This window comes from Ursus americanus, chromosome 23 (assembly GCF_024610735.1).
Source record: "Ursus americanus isolate L20-20 chromosome 23, mUrsAme1.1.p, whole genome shotgun sequence".
In the NCBI taxonomy this organism is placed as follows: domain Eukaryota; kingdom Metazoa; phylum Chordata; class Mammalia; order Carnivora; family Ursidae; genus Ursus; species Ursus americanus.
In genome coordinates, this window is record NC_142149.1 from 30,447,312 (window position 1) to 30,471,170 (window position 23,859).

At 45.7% G+C, this 23,859-nt stretch overlaps 1 protein-coding gene and 1 long non-coding RNA gene across 10 annotated transcripts in view; one reads left to right on the forward strand and one right to left on the reverse strand.

The window, feature by feature from the left end:
* MSI2 (musashi RNA binding protein 2) overlaps nt 1-23,859 on the forward strand; it is a 387,367-nt gene that overhangs the window by 84,352 nt on the left and 279,156 nt on the right. The gene's annotated exons all lie outside the window — the stretch shown is intronic.
* Nucleotides 13,065-16,201, reverse strand: LOC148107972 (uncharacterized). Its single transcript, XR_015721320.1, has 3 exons — nt 15,806-16,201; nt 14,115-14,413; nt 13,065-13,436 (listed from the first exon to the last, which is right to left on the reverse strand). It is a non-coding gene; the product is annotated as an uncharacterized LOC148107972 (long non-coding RNA).

A 23,859-nucleotide genomic window follows, 5' to 3' on the forward strand; every position in this document is an offset into this window, starting at 1 on the left:
CCAGGACAAGAGTGAAAATGCTCGTCGCAGTGAACTTATCAAGCAGATGGACTTTAAAAAATTATTCTACCTGAAGTCTAAAGCCAATTTCAGATATATATATATATATATATATATATATATATATATATATATATATCCAAAAGAGGAGAGGGAGGCCAACAAAATAATGTTTAAATCCAAGAATATTCTAGAATCTGGTAGTACCTGAAAATCTCTTGACTATGCCCGTCTTTACCCCCCTTTTGGAAGAATAAAAGCATATCTGGTGACTCCAGTAGTTGTCATCCGAACGGATTCTTGCTGCCTGATGCCACGTGAGTTATAAATGAACCATATGGAACCACTTTATATTAAGTAACTTATGTGTTCCAGTGATAGTTATTTAGGTTGTAATCTCAAAATCTGTTGTTAATGACTGGTGTGTTTTCACCTGAGGTTGTTAATGCTTTAAAGCCTGTCGTTAACAGTGCCAAGGGTGGGTGTGTGTTTGTGTGTGTGTGTGTTCATAGAAGGATATTACAGTGAACCATATTTCATGGTCTGATGGCTTTTATTTTTTTATTTTTTTGCTTTAGATTCCAGACACAGTGCTCTGAAATAGCCGTTTTAGGGATTATGTTTATTTGTCCTAAACGAATGCCAATTTTCAGTTTGTCCAAGGAAGGATGTGTCTGGAAACACATGGAGTATTGGATGGCATCACCATGTGATTGGCATGGGAGACCGCCCATTGCTTCGGGATGAAGTCCAAATGCCTTAGCATTGCTAATAAGGCGTGCCGTTATGGTCTCCTCCTCTCAAGCATCATCGCCTGGCTTCCCCACGCCCCATCCACGAGGAGCTGCTGCTCCAAGTTCCCTGGTCCCTCCGGTGGGATGCTTCTGTGCTTTTGTTGATGGGGCCCTTTGGCCTGGAATGCTCTTGCCTCCATCTTGCTTATTTGGCCGAAGCATCCCCTTGTCTATGAGCTTCTCTCAACCTCTCTCCCTTCTCCTCTTGTGCCTGGAAGGCTGCGGGTTTCTCTGCCAATACCCACAACATTCTTGAGACTTTTGGTTCACCCACTGTAGTGTATTTGTCAGGGTCCCTGTAGGAAACAGATGCTTCATGGAAGGGGGTTAACTGAAAAGATTGAGTGAGAAGACTCTTTACAGAGGTATAGACAAGAGTTAAAGGTTCAACGAGGAGTGATGAGGCACCCAGGGATTGTCAGCAGCCCCGAGCACTTACCACCCCTCAGTCTAAAGATGGGGCAAGACGGGGGCACGGTTACTGGAATGAAGCTGTGGGAAGAGACTCCCTGACAGGAGCCGTGGCAGAAGACGAGGAAGAGGAAGGTGACCCAGCAAGCGGGGTTGGGACCATACCCTGCTTCTCTTTCTCTCCACCTTCTCCTGGCAGTGTCTGCTGTTGGCCAGACCCAACCAGAAGCCAGAGAGCAAGGGAGCCCAGGGGAGACCCATTCCGTACAGATCAGTCTTGTCAGGCACCAAGCGGAGAGGAAGAGAGCAGATGATGGTTCTGGAGGGTCAGGTGCAGAATCGCCAGCACACCCTTAGGTTGTCCGTAGGAGTATCTCAGGAGGGGCATCAGCCCCGTTGCCCTCATTTCCACACTGCCAGCCCCCATTAGTGTGGAGTGCTGGGCCTGGGGCTTTGCTGTCTTCCCCAGTCTCCCCCAGTGCCTCCCAGCTGCCACTACTAAGGACCCATTGAAGCAGATACCGAGTGCTCGTGGAGCTTCGAGATGGATTCCCCTTCCCACTTATGACTTTGCTGCTCTAAAGCCCCTGCTGCCTGTAAATTCTGGAGCCCCCACTGACCTGGCATAGGGCCTGACCCAAGGTTTGTGTCACTGGTTGATGGGATGAATGAGTGAGTGAGTCAGCAAATGAATGAGATCTGCTGTGAGAAGAAACACCTAGGGAAAGGTGGGATGTGGGCTGTCCTCTCTTTGGATTCCTTTCAAATCCGGGTGGTGCCCGAGACATCTGAAAGTCAGTCTCAGGAAGGCAGGCATTTCTGGTGTTTTGTTTGTTGCCCTGCCCCCGGCACGGGACCGGCACACAGTAGGCACTCAGCAAGTATTTGTCAGATGAATGAATCTGGATGTCAAGTCACAGACCTGGCCCGTGTCTTACTGAAATGGGCTGTCCTCCAAGGTTCATCAGTGCATGAATGAGTCTTGGGCCACTGTCTCTCTTTTGGGACCTAGGGCCACTTTGGTATTTCTCCAAGCTAAAGAAATCTGTGGCTGCCCTTCCAGTTTGTTCTTTGGATTTCTGGAATGTGGAAGTCTCAATAGAGAACTCTAAATTTTCTCCTCTTGTTTTGGAGAGGAAATAGTGGAGAAAATAGTGCTCTGGGACTTTGGGAAAGAGAAGGGAGGCAGAGGCAGAGGGGCTCCAGGCGACGGTGGCCAGAAGCCCTGCCCCTAACCGGAACACATTTGGGTGGCCTTGCTCAGTGCAGAGCAGCAGCGTGTCTCTAATTGCCCTTCTAGGCTCACGTGGGTCTGTAATTTTAGGAGGAGATATTGAGGGACCCTGGACAAGAGGCCAAGGGCAAGGTCAATGGAATAAATGTCACCTCATTCCTGAGTAACTGTTACCTTGCAAAGGCTGTACCTGGACGAGGTTTTAGGTCTTGAGGGAGTTGTTTTCATGTGTTTAAGCCTCTCAGTCTCTTGCCACGTGGATTTAATTTGGATGGGGTCCCTGAGGCGAGCAGTTTGCTCTGGCCACAAGGGCTCCTCCGATGCCTCCTTTGCGGTCGCGGGCACATAGCAATTTTACAGGGCGGTGTTAAGGAGCAGGGTGTGGAAAGCTGGAAATTAGTAATGACTGGACTGGGTGAGGGTGATTCTTGTAATTTTAAAGAAATGCTTAAAAATTAATTGGTTCTCTGCTCCACGGCTTTATTCTGCCGAAGCCAGAAAGAAAAGTCAAGATGGAGCATTTCCCACTGTGACGCCTTTTATTTCTGGAAATTTGAGTCATTTAATGATGATTTGAATATCAACAGCCCACTGGCCCATCTTTCCCCACACAGCTCCCCGTCAACGTGCTCCCTTCCGGGGAGGGACACGTTTCTTTTATTATTCTGGCAACTCAGGTTGAGTCTGGACTCCTGTGTTTTCGAGACCATTATTGGACTTTTGCTGGCCAGGGTGGGAGTGGGTTTAGCCTTTAACTGCTGCTCCTGTCTAAGTCATCCTCGGACCGACTGTTGGGGGAGAGCAGGAGCCTTGCGCCTTCCACGTTGGATGGAGGTGTGTTGGTTGGTTTAATGTGGTTCTGAAGTGTTGGGTTTTGGTTTTCTCAAGGACCATAGGGTTAATGGCAGACTCAAGGCACTGATGTTAGGAACTTCAGTTAGGAACACATAGAGAAGCCCCTCCCAGACTCTAAGGTAAAACATGGTTCTTCCTTATTGATTTAGGAGGTGGGTGGAGATGAAGGGTGGGGCAAGGGATGTGGTCATTTCTCCTGTAGGGGTCTTTGCTGAACCAGAATATCTATTTCCGACAGAGTGTCTTTGAATTTTAAGAGCTTTCCGTAGAGGACTTAATCTGATTATTTTTTCCTGGGTCCCAGGACATGAAGAACAATTTATGACCTGGTCTTGTTTCCTTAGTCCGTTCTGGATAGTGCCAGGGTTGGACTGACCTATTAAATCTCCTTTCTTCCCTTGATAAATAGTAAGATTATAGCAGGGGTTGGCAAACTTTTTTTTTTGGTAAAGGGGCCAGACAGTAAATATTTAAGGCTTTGTGGGTCAAGAGGCAATATTGAGGCTATTATGTAAGTACTTATATAACAAGAGAGAAAACAAATTTATACAGATTTTTTTTTACTGATGAAATAAAAAAATATAATAATAACAGTACAATTTTTTGTAATACCATTTGAGTAGTGAGAAGAATGGGTATTATTATTTTGGGGGGGTGAACAACATTTTGCTGAATTGGGGTTCAGAGTTATTTTTTTCTAGCATCCAGTCCATCACACTGTTCCTCTGTAAAAAACCATTCTTGGTTTATGGATTGTATAAAAGTAGACAGCTGGGCTCCCAGGCTGTGGTTTGCCAACCCCTGGTCAAGAGCATACACTCTGGTGATCTTCGTTTTGGGATAGAAAGCCTGAGGATATGGAATGGCCCAAGATTCCATGCTGGCCTATTTTGGGGTGCCTAGGAGATGCGTGGATGCCATGATACTGGAATTTTGTGTATTTGTTCAATAAGTAGCATCAGAGAAGGTAGGCACTGAGGATACAGAAGTGAATAAGATAATTAAAGTCACTGCCCTGGAGAGCTGACATTCTAACTGACATTCTAATTGGAGAGACCATAAGCCAGTAAATATGATTCCAGGTAGTGTTGATTGAAGAAGCGGAATAAGAGATATAAGAAAAGGTGTTTAAGGGACTGTAGGAGGTGATCGAGACTCTAGTTAGGGGAGGGAAGGAGCCATCAAAGAAAGCTCTGGGTGAGGCAGGAGCCAGCGTGGGTGCCTTGAGGCACCAGCAGGAAGTACAGAGTGTAGGTGTGGGGCCCGGTAAGATGGGGAAGATAGGAGGGGAGTTTGGAGAGGAAGGCAAGGGCCAGATAAGAGGAACCTTGAAGTCCATAAAAAGGAGATTGTGAAGGGACATCATGGGAAGGATCTGAGCCAGAGAATGACGTCATATGATTAACTGTTGAAGAGGAGTGCTCCAGCTGCTGGACCGACAGTAGCTTCCAGAAGGCGAGAGTGGAAGTGGTTTTATGAAGTCACAACCCTGGGCATTGAAAGTGGAGATAGTCTGAAAAACATGGTGTGTGTCGTCAATGTATATTCTGTGTTGTCTTACGGGTCATAAGTCAGCGTCCTTTGGGTTACAGATGACCCATTGTGATGATCCCAAGGAGTAACTGTCAAGTCCGGGAGTTTTCCTGCCTTCATCACAGTCGGTTCCAGAAGACTCAAATGACATCATCATGGCTCTCTCTGACCCTCATCAATCTCTGTTCCTTCCTTCCCTCTGTGGGTTGGCCTCATTCACTCCCTTTGTAGATAAATGTTTTCCATGAGTTGGATAAGATGGCCACTGGAGTCCTGGAGTCACATACCAGCTTGGCAGCTCCAGCGGAAATATGACTGCTTTCCTTTAGCATCTTCATATCACTTCCAGGGACGTTCCCTGGTGGGCCTTGCGTAGGTCACAGACCCAGCCTCGGGACCAGTCTCTGAGGGACAGTCCCATTAGAACAGCAAAGGGTGAGGGAGGGCTGCTTCCCCAAAGGTAGGGGTGCTGAACAAACAAAACATGGTATGTCCATGATACAGTGGTCGTCCCCTTTGGTCTGTCTTGTCTTTCTCTTCCTGGGGCCTTTCTGTTGGGGGTCATGCCAAAGCTCAAGTAAGTACCGTGCTGTTACCCTCAAGGCACAGACTCACGGAGAACTACAGTCATGTGCGGGTTCTTGGTTACCGCTGTTCCGATCACATGATTCTCTTGCTCTGTGGGCCGGGCCAAATCCCCTCTGTTGTTCTGGCAATGCTATTTTGAGAAGCAGTGGGGCAGGCCGGGCCTGGCAGGGTTCCAGGCTCTGGTCTGTCTCTTCCTAACTAGCTCTGCGACCCCGGATGGGCCATGTAACTTTTCGGAGACCTCATTTCCTTATCTTCAGGTCACTGAGTTGCCATGTGGATCAGCTAAGATATCCACCAAGTGCTTTGTAAGATGTAAAGTGCCATTTGGAAGATAACTGTTAATTGGTCTTTTTTAATCCTTTGCTCAGGAGAGAACGTGGCTGGGGGAGAGATGTAACATTTTAATTCTGGACCTTGTTACCCATCCGTACCAGCCCTCCGCTCCTGGCGCAACTTCTTTCCCAGTGGGCATGCTTCTTCATTTTTATCTCCTTGGTACTTTCATGCCCGAGCTGGACTTTCAAGCAGATATCCTTGGGTGGGGATGCTGGCAAGGGTGAGCCACCCAGATTCAGACAAGTTGTGTTTTGTCTGTCAGCCGCAAGCACACTTAGCAATTTGACACAGACATCATTTTAGATTTACGGAGAAGAAAGGACAACGCGTTCCGTATTGATAAGATTTCAGCAAGACTCAAAAAAAAAAAAAAGAAAAAGAAAAAGAAAGAAAACACAAAACTTAATGCATTACTATGTAATGCCTTGATACCTAGTTCCTTAATTAGGCCTGTGGTTTAGCCGAGTGCACCGTCTCAATACACAGATGGTTTTTATGTAAAAAAATTTTTTTCAAATGTTAATTTCCAGTGACTGATGTTCTCTGCCTAAATCATTTTCCATTGTTTGTATTTGATAAGAACTGTATTTGAACTGCTCCTTTATAAGTTGGAGTCTTTTGTAATGGGATTTAACTTAGTGGTTTTACAGGTGTATGAAAATGTTAAGCTGTGTATTGTACTTGAGAGTTTGAAAATTCTTCGTTGCAGCTAATTTAAGAAAAAAAAATTAAACAGGTGATTAGCAGCTGCTTTCGGTTTTGAATGTCTTCGCTTTGGGGTTTTGTGTTTGCTTATTCGTGTGCAAATTGGTGTGCTTATTTTGGAGTGGGTGAGATGTGCCAACAGCGGGCCTCCCCAGGCCAGCTGCCCACCCCTTTCAGCGGACCCTGCCCCAGTTCTCCAGGCGGATCCCCCCCCACACACCCGGAGTGCAGGGCACTTGCTCTCTCCCTCATGATTCAGGCCTTCCTGAGAAAACAAAGCAGGCCTGGCCCTGTTTCTCCTTGAGGACAGCCTCATTCATTGCCACAAAGGCCCCCCGTAGCCCCTTGCAGAGGAGTGGCCCCCTGGAGCAGCCAAGAACCACAGGCCAGGCACTCTGAACTTCTGGTCTCCCAAGTGACTGCTTCTGGATGGCTTTAAGCTCCAGGACCCTGCAAGGCCCCCAGCATTGGGGTCTGCGGCTGGTGGGAGAAGCAGTAGGTCGAGGTCTGTGCGGCGGGGGCCGGGGAAGGATGCTGGGCTTTGGAGCTGGACTCCATCACCCAGTCACACTTGGGCAGCTCCCGGAGGCCTCGGCTCTCTGGGCTCAGCCCCGAATCGTGTTCTTCCTTGGCAGCGGTGGGCTGCGCTCGCTCGGCCCCGCTGGTGTGCTTGCCAGGGCGCGGAGAGCTTTGCACAGGCCGCTGCCGCTTACTTATTAACGATGACGCCAATGGGAACTGCGCCACCGGCTCCCTTTCCAGCCCTTTGTGGCTGCATCCTGTTCACTCAGAGGTGAAATCACGACCTGCTGGACTTGATTTTTCAGTTGAGGGGCTCTTGTGTGTGTGCGTGTCTTTCTTGATCCAGGAAGAGGGCTGTGCTCTCATTCACAGAGATTTGATCAGTAAATACAGAGAGCAAATGCTCAACGAGAAAGGCTTGCTGTCCAGATTAATAAATGAATCTTTATTTATTTATTTAATTATTCATTTTTGATAAGCCAAAGGCACTTTGCTGTTTTCTCTTGACAAGCCTGCGGGTTTGGCCTTACCTTTGACCTTCGCTGGCTGGATAACAGCCAGAATTCCTCTCCATGCCCATCTCCCGTCTGGGGGTCACCTGGTCACACTGGTGCTTTCTTGTTTCTCTCCTGAATGGCATTTCTGTGTACCCCAAAGGAAGGAGCTCATGGGGGGCTGCCGTTCCAGGGACCCACTGCTTGGCGGGCTTGCCTTCCAAGGGAGTTACAAGGCTCCCAGTCACAGACCTTGGCAAGTGTTTGCACCTCAAGAAGAGGTGCATCAGCGAGAAATCGAGGGCAGAGGGAAGAAGAGAAAGCCTTTGTGGGTTTTCTTTTTTCTTTCTTTTTTCTACTGGATAGCATGTTGTACCTGTAAAACCAGAATGACTCCTTCGGGCGTTTTTCTCTAGGCTGGTTCCAGTCATGGGCTGAAGTTGGCTTTTCTGACGACTGCAATGATGTTTAAGGTTAAGTGTTTGCCGGGTAACACGTTGAATGACTCAAGTCTGTAGCTGGAGCCTTGTCAGCTACAATCTCCCTTTTCTTGGAAACTTAGAGCTATTCTCCGTATGTGGGTGTTTGCTTTTCTTTTTCTCTTTCTTTCTTTCTTTCTTTCTTTCTTTCTTTCTTTCTTTCTTTCTTTCTTGTGTTGGAATAAGAGTGTAATGGTGAGGATCACTTTTAGAATTGAGGAGTGGTCTGGGGCGCCTGGGTGGCTCAGTCGGTTGATCATCCAACTCCTGATTCTGGTTCAGCTTATGATCTCAGGGTCCTGGGATTGAGCTCTGCATTGGGCTTGCGATCTTCTCGGAGTCTGCTTGTCCCTCTCCCTCCCCCTCGGCCCCTCCCCTGGTCACGTAGGCCTGTGCCTGCTCGCGCTCTCTCTCTCTCTCTCTCTCTCTCTCTCGCGCGCGCGCGCGCTCAGTCTCTCAAATAAATAAAACCTTTAAGAAAAATAGAGAATTTAGACGTGGCCTGCCCTGACAAAGGCGCTTCTGCTGCAGCATTCTTAGGTGGGGTTCCGATCAGAGCTTCTCAAACAGGTGGGAGGCAGCACCATCTACTAGGAAGAGCTGGGGTCTGCATTCAGGCAGAGCTTTCTATAGAGTCGGGCCCACCGGGAAGTGGCTCAAGAGCAGGACTGGGTCTGCTTTGGTTACCCCTCTCCCTTTAGCCACATTGCCCGATTGCACTATTACTGTTGTCGTTGTTGTTATTATTATTTTGCATCACTGAGTTTGAATCCCAGCTGCACCACTAACCATCTGTGTGACTTCGGGCAAGTCATTTAGCCTCCCGAGGCCTCGGTTTCCTCCTGTGCAGAATGAGGCTGTTGGTATCCACGTTATGCCTGTTGTGAGTGCTGAATGATGTGTGGCACTTGCTTTATTACTACAGGCACTTTTAACACTGATGATTTACAAATGTGTATTGAAGGAGACAAGCAAGCCTGCAAGAATACTTATACTGTGATTCCTTCTACAGGAATGTTAAAAAATATGCAGAATTCATAGTGGCAAAAGTAGAAGGGAAAGTGAGAGAGTGGTGTGCACAAACTTCAGGATAATGGTTACCTCTGAGTAGGAAGGGGATGGGATTAGGAAAAGGCAAAGTTAATATTAATATTAATATTAATATTTTCTTGTTTCTCAAACTGGCCGATAGGCATATGGGTGTTGTTGGTATAGTGTATGTTATGCTATTAATATTTTTTATGCCCATTCAGTAGCATTTAAAACAAAAATGCAGGGTCCTCAGTGGCTGGGGCATATAATTACAGTCAATGTATATTAATTGCTGTTTTTGTTATTGGTGGCAGAATTGAGTTACTAGTAACCCTCCGTTACCTTCAATGAAAATGTACGAGGTTGCCATGCGTGGTTGTTCAGGTGGTCCACTGAACAAGGCTTCTGATCGACTGTGGGCTGGTTTTGCTCTGAGTCAAGGCTGTGTCCACAGCAGCATCATTTTCTAATTCCCACAAAGGTGTTTTATGAGTTAGTGGTCACACTGGAGAGGCATCACTTAAGTAAGAGATCTTTTGGAAAGGGGAGATTGGGTTGGATTCAGTATCAAGATGGTATATTAGAAGGTAAATATGAGATTTGGGATCCTGATTGATAGAGTTTGGAGGGGACCTTGGAGATGGATTAGGTCAGAACACTCATCGTGCAAACGAATGGGCCCAGCAAAGTTGAAGACTAAAGGTCACACAGTCATTCTGTGAATACAATGAGTACAAGCCTTGAGGAAAATAATTTTAGGGCAAAGAGAGGAAGTACTGATTTTCATAGCACTTCTAATGGTTGTGTAGAAGTTACCATACTTGGGGGCGCCTGGGTGGCTCAGTCGTTAAGCATCTGCTTTCAGCTCAGGGCGTGATCCCAGGGTCCTGGGATCGAGCCCCATATCAGGCTCCCACCCTGGGAGCCTGCTTCTTCCTCTCCCACTCCCCCTGCTTGTGTTCCCTCTCTCGCTGGCTGTCTCTCTGTCAAATAAATAAATAAAATCTTTAAAAAAAAAAAAGTTACCATACTTGAAATGTTGAAATTTAAGTGTAGGTAAATTCCAAGGTGGTGTACCCTAGGATCCTTTGAGGGATGTTCCTGATTCCTGAAGATGGTTTTATGGAGGGCAACTATTTTCACCCACAAAAGTCCCCTGATGCCACTAGCTGTCAGAACTTGTAGGAGAAGGGGAACTGCTCTTCAGATATTCCAGCGGCAGGAGAAAAGGTTTTGCTTCTTATCCACCCTCCCCAGGTCCCGAAACCCCTGAGATCCTACTGCTTGGGGTGGGAGGTGGGGAGAAACTCTGCTGAGAGCCTCCCGGTCAAAGGCTGCTCAGGTCCTCGCAGTGGCAAATGTTTGTTCTGTCCATGTTTGTTAATGTTATTATGAATCTAGCTGTAAGGGAGAGAAAATGGGTTGACAGTTAAGAGCATGGACCTTGAAGTCAGAAAGACAAGGTTTCCAAATCCAGGGACCACCAGCTACCACTTACCTGCCTGAGCCTCAGTTTCTTCATTTATAAAATGGACCTCCCAGAATGCCCGAAGGTACCACCTCTCCCCCAAGGCTGTGTGAGTGAGCCATCAAGAATAGCTGGGAGTGGCATTATTAATGCTCACTGATGGCAGGGTGGGTGGGGGAGTTGTATCTGCTACGTCTGTGGTCAGCCAGTGACACCCCAAGCTAGAGGGAAATCCCTGTTGCCAAAACCCTGCGGGGACTCCTGCTACCATTTCCTCTAGAGTTGACCTACTCTGCTCTCTGCAGTGAATATAGTTTTCAGTCCCCTTATTATTTTCCATTAGTCATTGTCTTAGCCTGTCAGCCCCTACACTTAGCTCCCTAGCCCATGAGATGTCACTTAGCACCATTATTTGTTACTTAGGGTATTTTGGGAAACTCCTCTCCAGCAACTTAAGGGAGCCTGGCCCTCTGTCTTATTGCATAGGAAGTCCCCTTGGGGTGTCCTAGGGTTCAGCGCCCTAGAAGTGGTTTAGATACGGTTTTCTAGAATGTTCTTTGCCTTCATGCATGGTGAAGAAGTGGATACTTGAAGCAAGTGAAGAGACAACTGAGGTTGGACCCTTGTTTTGTTAGGACGGGGCTTGAGAAGCCAACTGCCTGTAGCCATGTGGAGCCAACCAGGAGTCTTCCAAATACTGAGCCTTATGGAAGGAGCTAGGCTGCTGTCACATGCTGGTGCTGCTGTATTTAATTTTTATACCAGTGGGATTTGTACCCTGCTTCACAAGGGATTGAGGCCCAGGGGTGCAACAGTTGAAACTTTTTCTCTTTAACAATTTTGCTTTTCCTTAACTTTTCTCTGAAGCCTCCAGGGGAGCCCACTCAGCAGGAGGTTAGGGGCTCTCGCCTGCTGGGTTTGGCTTCCTTGAGGAGACTAAGAAGGGCCAAGCAGAGGTGGCCTGCGGGTCAGCCAGAGGAAAACTTGTCCAGGGGCTCCGAGTGCCATTTTCTGGCTGCAGAGCTGACCTGCCCCTGTCCCTGAATCTCCCCAGGCCTGTAGGACCCCACCTCGTTTAATCTGATAGCATTTAGGTGGGTGCTGTTTCCGGACATTTATGCGAACTCACAAAGAGAAAATATTGAAACTAAGCTTTATGCCCATGGAGTGATTCTTCTCTGGTTTCTCAGTTCTCTTAAATTTTTAAAATATCTTATTGCTTCCACAGAGGAAAAATTTCAGAGTATAGGAAAAGCGCATATAACATTTTGTTCTGTATTAAAAGTTAATTTAAGACAGAACCCGAGTCCAAGACAAGTGTCTTGTCTTTTCTTCATTTGGTGATATAATTGACCCTTCATACCTCCGCAGGACTTAATATTCATTCAGCAGAGGCTAATTACAGGGTATGAAGGTGCCGCACAGTTAAGGTGAAGATACAGGTTTCTGTGTGAACTACTTAATTCTGATGGTTTATAACTTGTCTATAAAATTTGATATGGATTGTAACAAGTGGAGTATTGACTCTGTGTGTGGCGGGGGAGGTCCAGAAGTATGTCCTGTGTGGGTTCCCTTCTGAAGGGAGCTCAGTGGCACTGAATGGGGTATATGTTGTGAATGGTTCATGAACTTTCAGAACCCAAAATTGGAACGCATGACTGACCATAAGATCCCTTCCCCGTGTCAGTCTCTCTCTCTCTATATATATATATTTGGTCAGCCTTACAAAGGGGGAACAAAGGAATTCTCTTTTCTTCCATGGTCCACAAATTATCTTTGCTGAAAATAAGAAAATACATAAAATCTGAGCTCTCCTAGAAAAGCCCGAATTTCTCTCTGGTGTTGGGATAATTGGCTGTTGGGAAGGGGGTATCCCTTGGTGACCTGTGGTCCTGACCCTCCCTTCTGAAACTGAACAAACCCTTCCTCTCTCTGGGCCCCAGATCTGTGTGGATGGCCCTAGATCTTTGTAACAAAGTGAGGTTGACTTTCAGTAGTCACAGAAGGAATGTGGAAATGAAATTGCCGTTTGTAGCAGCCTGTAGCAGCCCAGGTGGACTCAGACATTTAAATTAAATGTAAATTTCCATTTCCGTTTCAATATCACAGTGTGATAGGGCATTATAACGGGAAGTCTTTACTTTGCTTGTAATTTGGGGAGAACTGCAGCCTTCCTTTCTTTAAACCAGGGATTCTGTGGCTTTCTTGAGATGAATGCTCACCAGATGATAGGAAACAGGACATGGTGAAGTAACTTGTCTCTAGTTACCCTCCCCATTGTGGAAAATTAATATCTGACCCAGTTCTGTTTGCCCCGTGAGTTTATGGCTTGCATAAGTGGCTGTTGTAATGATCTATTGACTGTGTTTCCTGAGAATTGTATTTTATAGTTCTGAAGTTGTAGTCCATAAATCTTTTGAACTTGAGGGTTTGAGTTAGAGGAGCCATGTGGTTCTAGGAAAATAAAAGGTGCCAAGTTTATTTTTCACACCTGTTAGCTCTGCCTTTCTCGCATTGGTTTCTTTCTTTACGTGCCACCCCTCTGATATTTCCTCCAAAACAAAAAACAAAAAACACTCTGAAGTGTTCATCTTCTTTTAATATCACTCATACAATATTTATATGGAGAGAAAAAAATCAGGAGAGGGCAATGTTCAACACAAGTGTATGCATTATAATTGTAAAGTTTCTATTTAAAAAATGAACTCTCTTGGAGCTCCTGCATGTTGCTGGTGGGATTCTAAAATGGTGGAGCCGCAATGAAGAACAGTGTGGCAGATCCTCAGAAAAACGAAACAGAGGGGCACCTGGGTGGCTCATTCGTTAAGTGTCTGCCTTCGGCCCAGGGCGTGATCCCAGGGTCCTGGGATCGAGCCCCACGTCGGGCTCCCTGCTCCGCTGGGTTCCTCCTCTCCCACTCCCCCTGCTTGTGTTCCTTCTCTCGCTGGCTGTGTCTCTCTCTGTCAAATAAATAAATAAAATCTTAAAAAAAAAAAGAAAAACGAAACAGAATTACTATATGATCCAGAAATTCCATATCTGGTTATATACCCAAAAAACAGAAAGTGAGGACTTGAAGAGATATTTATATACCAGTATTCCTAGCAGTGCTATTCACAATAGCCAGAAGGTGGAAACAACCCAAATGTCTATTGACAGTTAAGTGGATAAACAAAATGTGTATATGCAGACAATGGAATATTATTTGGCCTTAAAAAGGAAGGAAACTCTGACACATGCCTCAGTATGGATAAACCTTGAGGACATTATGCCAACTGAAAGAAGCCAGGCACGAAAAGAGAAATACTGTATGGTTCTGCTTATATGAGGTTCCTAGAGTTGTCAGATCCATGGAGACAGAAGGAGTTGTGGTTTTATGTTATGCATATGTTAACACACACACACACACACACACACACACACACACACACACACACACACACACACACACACACAGAGAGAGAAATCACTGAAGGCCTGTCAGAAGCCCTGTGTGGGTAGGGGCCGTTGTTTCTCTGAAACCAGGCAGGTGAGAAACTGCCCTCCAGGTGTCCTTTGAAAATATGACATTGTCCGGGCTCATCTATCAGGATTAGCAAGCTAATATGGACCCCAGGTCCCAGGCCTCCTCCCAGTGTGGGCGACGGTCCCTGTGCTGACCTGTATGGTCCTTTTGGGTGGGGAGTTTGGAAACAGAAGCAGTTTCCACCTGAAGCCTGTGTTCTTGGTTGCTCTCTGTGATCATTATTGTGTTCTATTTTAAGCCGTGTCTCTGCATTTGGTAACTGTCTGGGATCCTGTTTTGTTAACTCCGTCCGTGAGACACAGTAAAAGAGCAGAAAGACCTCGTGTAGGTGGCGAGGGGCCCAAGGCTCTGGTGGCTGGGTTTGGAGACATGCTTCCCTCCCATGCAGCCGCAGACTTGATTCCCTTTGGGTGAAGACTGAGAAAAGGCGAGGCTGAAAATAAAAGAAAATACATATTTTCCCCGTTTCTTTGGAAAGGCGCTTGGCTCGCTCACAGCAGGTGGCCGGGGAACTCAATCTGTGGAAGGCATCAGCGCTTTCAGCGCAATCAAAGTTAAGTGCAGAAATTTAATTAAACGGCATCAAGGATGGCAGAAACTTTGTAAAGCTGCAGTGCATTGTCAAATTCAACAATTATTTCAAGGAACACAATCCACAGATGGCGTCTAATTGATAAATTAAGGCTCTGCTTCTCTAATGGGCTTGCATTTAAGCCCGCTTTCCACCCATACAATAACCATCACCTCCCTCACCCCTGCAGGAGGAAAAAAACCCACATCGTGCCCTCAAACAACTTGGATTGGGTTTTGACTATTTGGTGCAAAAGGCCGCTGGTTGCTTTCATTGTGGTCCCCAAGCCTCCATTTGGGATTGAGTCTCGTCCTAAAAACAGAAACCCTAGGATTTCTTTGGGCCTGTGTGTCCTTTCTGCTCCACTAACCCGGATGTGTTGCTCAGAGATGCCTGGGCTGGTTTTTTTGTTTTTTTTGTTTTTTTTTTTCTTTTTCCTTTTTAGTATAGCGCTGGCTTTTATCCTTCACGGCACAGGATTTTGCCCAAAACAGAAGTCTCAATTTATTTATTCCTTAAAAAAAAAAAAAGAACCTGTTTTTAAGACCCGTGGCACTTCCTGTCTGTTAACAGCAGACATCCAACTTATTTTTATTCCAGAAGAAAATATTTGCTGTCTCTAAAGATCCAACCCTGGTCAGAGAAATGTATCCTGTATTGAGACTTAATTTTTTAAAAATCTGGAGGTCTTGAATGTCTACCAGAACTTCATTTTGCAGACAAGAAAACTGAGGCACCATGGTTTTTACATGCCTCGGGACTGGTTCCGTGAAATTGTGTTTCTAGAGGTGGAGGGGAGGCCACTCCATTAAGTGGTTCCTCTCTTTCATTCATTCATTCATTCCACCAACAGATCACATATGCATTAGGTCCCTACTCTTGCTTTTCTAGATGCCAAGGGGAAATTCAGTGGTGGAGGAAGACACCTGTATAAGCCTGCAGGAAATTGTGGGGGACAGATGCTAACAGAATCTCACGGGTAGATGCACCTTGTGATCAGTGCTACGGAGGAAGAGTAGAGGGTGGCTTGGGAGCATAGGACAAGGGCATCTGTTGGGAGGCGTCCAGGAGTCACTTAACATGCATGGAGTTAGGTCAGAAGGGGTAGAAAGGGCCAGGCAGAGAGGGGAATAGCCTGCTCAAAAGCCCAGTGTACAGGAGGAGCGGAAAGAAGGCCATGTGAGTGAGGGAGTGGTGTGACGGAAGGTGGAGGGTGTCATGTGGCAGGGTGGCCCCCAGGCACTGGGCACTTACCGTGTTCCTGGTGTTGTCCAGAGCTTCATCCAGGCCATCTTATCTAACTCTTCCTTTTATTTGTGGCCGTATCTCCGTATCTCCTCTGGTGCCTGGCACGTAGTAGAGTCTCAATAAATGTTTGTCCAATGAATGAATGAATGAATCCTCCCAGTGATGGGTATTATTTTCCTGACCTTATAGCTAGGAAACTGAGGCCGATAGGGTGTAAATTCATTTACAGCCTCTAGTAGGGTTGGTCTCTGTGCTGGAGTCTGACGCTCCTAAAGGGATGAGGTGTGTGAATGGCTTGGTGAAGGGGTTAAGCCCTAACTGCCCCTACTCTTAAGTGTTTCCATTCCTCCAAAGAAAGAAGAAATAAGAGAAACCCCTAACTTTTATTTCCACATATGTAGCAGTTAGTGGTGGGGAAGGCCAGATTTCAGATAGAACCTTTGCAAAAGCAGAAGCACAGGGTCCAAGGCTTTTAACTCTGTGACCTTGGCCTTGTTCTTGCTCGATATTTGGTTTGTCCTAGAAAGGCTGATGTGTGTGTGTGGGGGGGTGTTGTGTAAAAGAGCGGATATATTTACTTACTTGTTTATGTCTAAAGAACGATTATGGGGAATGCCGTGGCAGAACCCTTTCTAATTGCCCCCCCCCCCTTTTGCAATAGCATGGGTGGCTTTTGAAATTCTGTGTCATGTAGGGAGGCACAGGTTCTGTGCCAGATGATGTGGCTGGATGGCTGTCGGCTGTTTATTTGCTAGTCTGTCGTTACCAACACCGTATTCTTGAGTTCAGTGGCACGACACTGCTTTATCCCCCGCTTCCCCCACATCTAAATATATCCAGCTAGTCAATCAGACTTGGCAGCCGTCAGGGTTGTGGTTGTCAGATTGAGTTTGCCTTGGATCCTCTGAGCTCTTGGCTTGTTTTCCAAGCTTGGACGTGTGTTCAAATAGTGATATCAACATCAGACTTGCAAGCGTGCACCCAGGTGGGAGCCTTGTTGTAGGGTAAGGATGAAGCAGCATCTCAGTATCGAAAAGGGATTTCCTTCTCCTCCGATATCAGTTGTAGAGCAGAGAGACAAAGCCACGCTGTGGGGATTGGCTTCACGCTTGGTGAGCAAGATGCGTGGGTGTGTTTTCCTGAATCGTGATTTTTTTTTCCCCCCGAGTTCTAGGAGGAGAGAACCCGGCAGCTGGTGGAAAATACACTGTGCGTGTAGTAGGCGGAGGTGGGGGTGTGGCTGGCAGAGGAAGACGGGGTGGTGCAGAGCTGGAGGCTTTGCAGGAAGGACTGGTCACCGTGACGGTGTTGCCCGGCTGGGAATTCTGGGAGTCTTGGGCCTTGGAGGGGCCTTTGTTTTGGTGGCCTCCCCACCGGGCCCACAGTAGCCCTTTTAGTCAGCACTGCCTGACGCTTCTTCGGGAAACTTGGGAACTCCAGGGTCCTTCCCCGGAGGCTTGTTAAGGGGATCGGTGGAAAGCAAGGCACAAGATTTTAAATCCCTGCGTTTTCCAGGGAATGGCCTTTTATAAATAAGAGCTGTGAGGGCTCGTCTCCCCATTTGCGTATCTGCAGAGAAGCATCACTCTGGGAGACCAGAGTTGGGGTCACCATAGCATAGGCCTGTGCGCAGAGGCCCCCAGGCTCACGCCACCTACCCCTCCCTCTCCTTCCAGCTCTACAGTATCTTGGTGGGAGAGGGAGTGTCGAGCAAGTTCTCCTCCAGTGCGGGGGAGCCACAGTTGGTTTTGTGGGGTTCCTGGGACTCTGATAGGGTGCAGGGAGGGAGAGGTGAATACAGAAAAGACGTAAGCTACAGACCCTGCCTCCAAGCTGCTTCCAGAATAGAGAAGGACATGCAAATGAGTGAATTAGAACAGTGGTTTCCAAATTGTGGTTCAGGGACACCTGGGTATCCCTGAGACCATTTCAAGGATTCTGTGGTATCAAAACTTTTTTTTCATAATAACTCCAAGACTTTGTTTGCCTTTTTCACTCTCATCCTTCCATGAATGTACGGTGGAATTTTCCAGAGGCCTCATGACCTGTGTGTGTTGATGTCATTGTTCTGATGGCTTATGGGATATGTATATTCCTGTTTAAAAATGTCTCCATTTTAATTTCTAATACAGTAAACATTGACCTATAAATAAAAACTCTTGGGTGGTCCTTGCTTTTTAAGAGTATAAATGTGTCATGATACCCCAGGGTTTGAGAACCACACCATTAGAATACAGGCAGGCAAGTGACAAGCTGAAGTTATGTACGAGGTACTGAGGGGGCACAGGTACTGGGTAGATGACAGGTATTGGCAGGTGAGCCAGGGAGGGGATTGTCGGGGAGGGGATTGTCGGGGAGGGCTCTCAGGAAGAGTTACCAGGGTATTGGAAGGGATGAAGAGGAGTTTCCCAGATGCACAAGGAAGGGGAGAGCATTCTACAAAGAAGGAACAGCATGTCTGAAGGAACTGGGATAGAAAATATCATAGCGTGTTGGCCTTTCCCCACCAGTCTGGGGGGTGGGGGTGCAGAAATGGCTTCATATCGGCCTTACCATGGGATTTTTTGCTCCCACTAATTTCCAAGGCAGCATCTCAGAATCACTTTATAGGGAGCTTTATGGAATTAATGCTGGAGCTAGTTCTCAGGCCTCTTTATCTGTTGATGGTGGCACTTCTGGCCTCTGGTGGTGGGAAGGACCGGTTGCTCTTTGTACCGTTTTCAGTTATTTTGTTGAGCGTGACATCACAGTTGTCCCCGCCTGCAAGCCTAGGACATGCCCTCACCCGTGGCTCTGTCGTAGAATTGGAGCGGATGTCACGGGAAACAAGCATTCCCTCCTCACCTCACCTGTTCCCCTACATCTGGGAAATCGATGAGAATGACGGGTAATGAGAGGGGCCATTGGTTGTAGTTCAGGGACCGCATGTTCTGAGATCCATTTCCTTCTTGCTGCTGAGCGGTGTGACCTTGAGAAGGCTTTGATGTCTCTGAGCCTGTCTGTTCCCCTGGGAATAAAGCATGTTGGACGGACGTTATTTAATAGACACACCTAAATCTGCCAGTGAGAGGGACCCTCCTGTTGATGAATAATTCATTCTGGGTTTGTTCTTAGAAAGTATTCCATGGGGCATACCACCTTCTCAGCGATCTTGGTTTTGCAAAAGAAAGGTACGGAAATGTTCAGATTAGCAACGTTAGATGGCTTCCGAACCACGGAAGAAGGGAAAAGAGGAGAGCAGGGCTCCCCGGGCGCTTACTCTGGGTCAGGCGCTGATCTGAGGGTTTGTTGTGTCATCTCATTCAGTGGTCACGCTATTCCTGTCCGTAGATGCTACTATCCCATTTTATAGATGGAGAAGCAAGAGGCACAGGCAGGTTACCTCAATTTGCCCAAGGCCAAACAGATTCCCAGCGTTCAGGCTTTATGCCTTCTGTTCTTGATATCATCTCCTGTGCCCCTGGAGAAGGAGGAGCTGTAGTCTGGAACTGCTAAGAGGAGAAAAGAGGCAGAGTAGCCACCCCAGAGGAACCAAGAGACAGAATAAAGGGTGCAGGAGTAAAGTATCATTAACCAGACTGGTAAATCAATAGACTAATTAAAAATCAAACACCTTAAAACACTGTTGCTGGGTTAATTGTAAACCAACATTGAAACGTTAAAACTTGCCCAGCCAATGGGTTTAAATTATTAACCGAGCGAGTTAATTTCAAGCCATGGGTTTTGGGTAGCTATGAAAACTGCCCTCAAAGAAGGGGAATTCGTGTGCCATTCTTGCTCGGGCCTGCCTGGCGCCCAAGGTCTTGTTAAGGTGGCTTCTGTTTTCATTTGTAATCGAAATATCTTAAACATGTAGACCTCACAAATTCAGATAGATTGTGGGAGAGGACAGTTTGAATCAGGAAGGAGGATTACGTGCATCTTTTCAAATGGAAGAAATGCCATTCTGTTTTGTAATAAAAGGGAGCCCCGGTGGGGGGAAGGGCCCCTTTAAAAGTCCTTTTGGCTTCCCCTGTGTTTGACCCGAGGCTGTTGTTCCTTCCACCGGCCTGGCCTCCTCTGTTGCTCTTTGGTATTCCTTTCTTCCCAGAGAGACCAAGGTCCTGGGGTATGTGTCATTGGAATTTAGCCCTAAGACAGTCTGATCTGCAGTGAGACCTCTGAGATATTCATGGATGGCCAGTGGACCACAGGCTGTTTCTGTTAGTTTTTCTTTTAAGTAGAGAGACCCTGCTGGACCTGCTTTGATTATAGATAAAACTTACCAGCAACTAGCTTCTTCGATTTTCCTCGTGTGAGTTGTATTTCTGACCTATCTGGAGTCATGGATCACAGGGGGAATGTGATGGGCGTTTACGCAGAGCGATGCCAAATGCCCTAATCACGGGGAGTTTTCCCTCAGCACTGGGACAGGACTTTACTAAGAGTTAAGAAACCCTGTGTCGAAGTCACGAAACAGCTGGACTTTAAGGATAGTGGTAGTATTTTATTACTACTTACAGAGCATTTTATTTTCTTTCCAGCGTTCTTTATAAGACAATCTCCTTTGACCCTGGAGAGAATCCTGGAGTTGCTATTTTATATATGACATATGCGGGCGGGTGCCATAACTTCCCTGAGTGTTGCTGTTTTCTTGTTAATTTGCTAAATGGGCTTTAAAAAGGGAGATAAATGTAAATTTCAGCCCCATAAAATAGTCTCATTTCAAATGCTTGTGATTCAAATTAATTAATTTAAAAACAGCATAAAACACTACCCCAGCCACAAACATGGCAAATGAGTAATGTTTGTTCCATTCAGACAGTTGATGGGGTAAAATTACAAGATTGGTCTGTGATAAGAAAACGCTTTGACTCCAACTTGGGTGTTTACAGAAAGGAGAGACCTGGGCAGTTTGTTTACTTAGAACATTTATTACAGCTTCTGCTTTCCTCTCCAATCACAAAAATGTGGGGAAATTATGGAAAACCACAAGAATTAAGTACAAAATCTCCCTAACTCTACTATTTCCTATTTAGAGATGACCATTGTTAACTTTCTGATGCATTTTCTTACATCCTTTATTCATGGCAAAAGTTATGGCAAAAAATAGACACTTAAACACATGTTATTCACTAACCCCATTTTACATCTATACCATGAGTATTTTCCCCTTATAATTAACTATTTCTTATGGCATGGTTTTTATTGTCTACATTATATTGTGACTTGCAGCTTTATTTTACTAAAGCCTATTGTTGAATAGCTTGCTAATGATTTCTTTATAGTTACAGATAACACTGGTGAACGTGCTTGTATGTGACCCTTTATCAGCATCTCTGACTGCCTTTTTACACCGTATACCTAGACATGGAATTTTTGGGTTAAAGCCTATAGGTATTTTAAAGGAGAATTTATATGTGTGTGTGTGTGTGTGTGTATATACACACACACACACACACATATACATATATATATCTTGAAAAAATATATGTATAATGTATTGAAATATACATAATGTATATTTTAAAAAATATATAATATATTATATATACTTGCATATTTATAATCTCCTTATAAAATATATTTTTATCTTAATTTACTCTATAAGGAGGATGGTACTACTTTATAACCTCGCCAGAAGCTTGAGAGACTAACTTAATTTTAAAAAATTAACTAGTTTTTATAAAAATAGATACATTTGTAGGGTAAACATCTTTGTTTCTGCAGCCTGGTAAGGCATAATTTTGAAAAGACTGGTGTCTCTCTACTCAGCTTACGTTGTATTTATTCTTGAAACTTCCCGGTTCTCTGGTGCAGTTTGGCATAGCTTTCTCTTTAGAATTTATTTGTTTACCTACCTGCTTATCTTCAACAGGCTGACCAGCCCACCTGTCTGTCTTACTTGGTTAACATTTATTCAGGTTTGAGGATGGAAATAGCTTTCCTCTGAATCAGAACTTTGGACGTAACCCTTCCACAGAGCCGCCTGCACAGATGCGAGGGGGCTCCTCACAGTCCCCTTAACTCACTGGGTTAATAAATATGGCTAATTTGGAAAATGCCCAAGAGCATAAAAATGAAAACAAATGACCCTGAAATCTTCATTGCACAGAGATCATCAATAGTCAGTGTAGAGATCTGTTTCTTCTTTTTGGGGTTGGGGGTGGGTGGGAAGAGTACATACAGATAAACAGGAATTTGAAAGCAAAGCTTTGCCTGTTTTCTATTTATTTAATTATACGAAGAATCAATGAGTACTTTCTGCTGTGAAAAATAGAAACAATATAGAAACCAATACTACCACTTTCCTTTCCAGGAGAAACTATAAAAGAATATTATTCACCACCTCTAACCCCCCCACCCCTCCCCTACCACTGTGGACTGTTCTTCAAAGGAAATGTTCAGCCCCAGGTGACAGCTGAGAGTTTCTTGGCTTGGAATCCTGGTGTCTCAGAGTATGATTGGAAAGCCATCACTCTATTCAGAATAAGGACTTTTTTTTTTTTCCTACCAAGGGGCACTGATCCGATTGATTGCAAAAATAAATTCAGATTTAGGAAAGTAAAGGGCATCTGAATTTAGAAGCCCTCAAGGTTAGGATGTTAGGGACCTTGGAGACCATCTGGTTTCACCCTCTCATTTTCTGGATGAGAAAACTGGGGCCCAGTAAACATTAATGAGTACTTTGTCTCAGGTCATCCAGCCAGTCAGAAACATAACTGAAATTTCAGGGTTCTGCTTTGTGCCTTTCTTCTTCTTAAATGAAGATGTTGATCTACTTTTAAAAACAAGAACAAAGGCCAAGTTTTGGTCTGGTTTCAGTTGCAGAGGGCTGAATCCGCTCCTCTCTAGTTTAAGCAGAAAGGAATTTGTTGGAGGGCACGAAAATGCTTGCAGAAATCATCAGGCGATGGAAGAAAAAACCTCTAGGTTGTGCTCTTGGGAAGCAACTCTCGGAGCCTCGCACAGATCTGGGTCTTCGAGTAGCCGCTGCCTCTTCTGTCACCTGAAAACCACTTGGCAAATTGGGAAGCTTCACGGTTCGGAACCATGCCTGCGCCTCCCTCATTAGAAGTACCTTGGCTGGTGCTGCCTGGCCTTTGTCTTCTCCAGCAAAATAGATTCTCCATGAGGAGTCAGCCGAGAGGCGGGATGTTGCTGCTGAAGAGCCACATGCCTTGCTGGTCTTGCTGTCAAGCCAACAGCTGAAGTTCAGAATCCACACTCCCCCTTTTCCGGCTAGCTGCAAGGGAGTCTGAAAGGCTCCTCACTCTTCCAGTTCTGTGTCACAGAAAGCTTGTGGGAAGGTGTTGGAATGGATGATGGACACCGATTTACCATGTGGACTCATCAGTTTTGTAAATGGATCAGATACACTTGAGTTCTGTGTCACGTTATGGAAGGTGGACTAGCAGAGTAGCAAAAACCAAAAACTGGAGTGTTGAACTTTCATGAGATCTTTAAAAAAAGGAGCAGCTATATGCAGAAACAGAAACTTCGTCATGGGGTGGCAGCACTACCTTATATTGTTTTAGGATGCGTCATTTGAAGATCAGTTGCATTTTTGCAACAATAGGCATAAATGATGCATGGTAATTTAGGGCCTGACCTGACTGACAGTAAATTCAGGCCCAGATCCAGCTCTTGAACTTGTAACCTGATATTGATCACTAAACCTTTAACTTACTAATATTTTTTTCCTGACCCTTTTCTGGTGTGATTCCCTTTGTCCTTGAGGAAACCCTGCATTCCCTCCCAAAATCCAAAAAGGAGAAAATGTTTATTTTCTCTCCTCTATCAAGGATGTGCACAGTTGACATTTAGGAAGTGCTTTAGGCAAGACGGAAGCAGAACACAGGTCCTGCACGCTATTGGAACAATCGTCTTGATTTCCATGTCTTCAGTATCACTGCTGGGACTCCTCGTCAGTCCTGGGAATTCTCCATACAGATGGAACATCATTCTTTGCTATTCTTGGCCATTGTCTGCTTCTGAGGTAGCAGCTGAGTGCCTAGTGTGCACAGCCCTGACTTGGCTGGGTTACTGTGAGGTTTGTTCAAGAACGTCCAGCACAATGA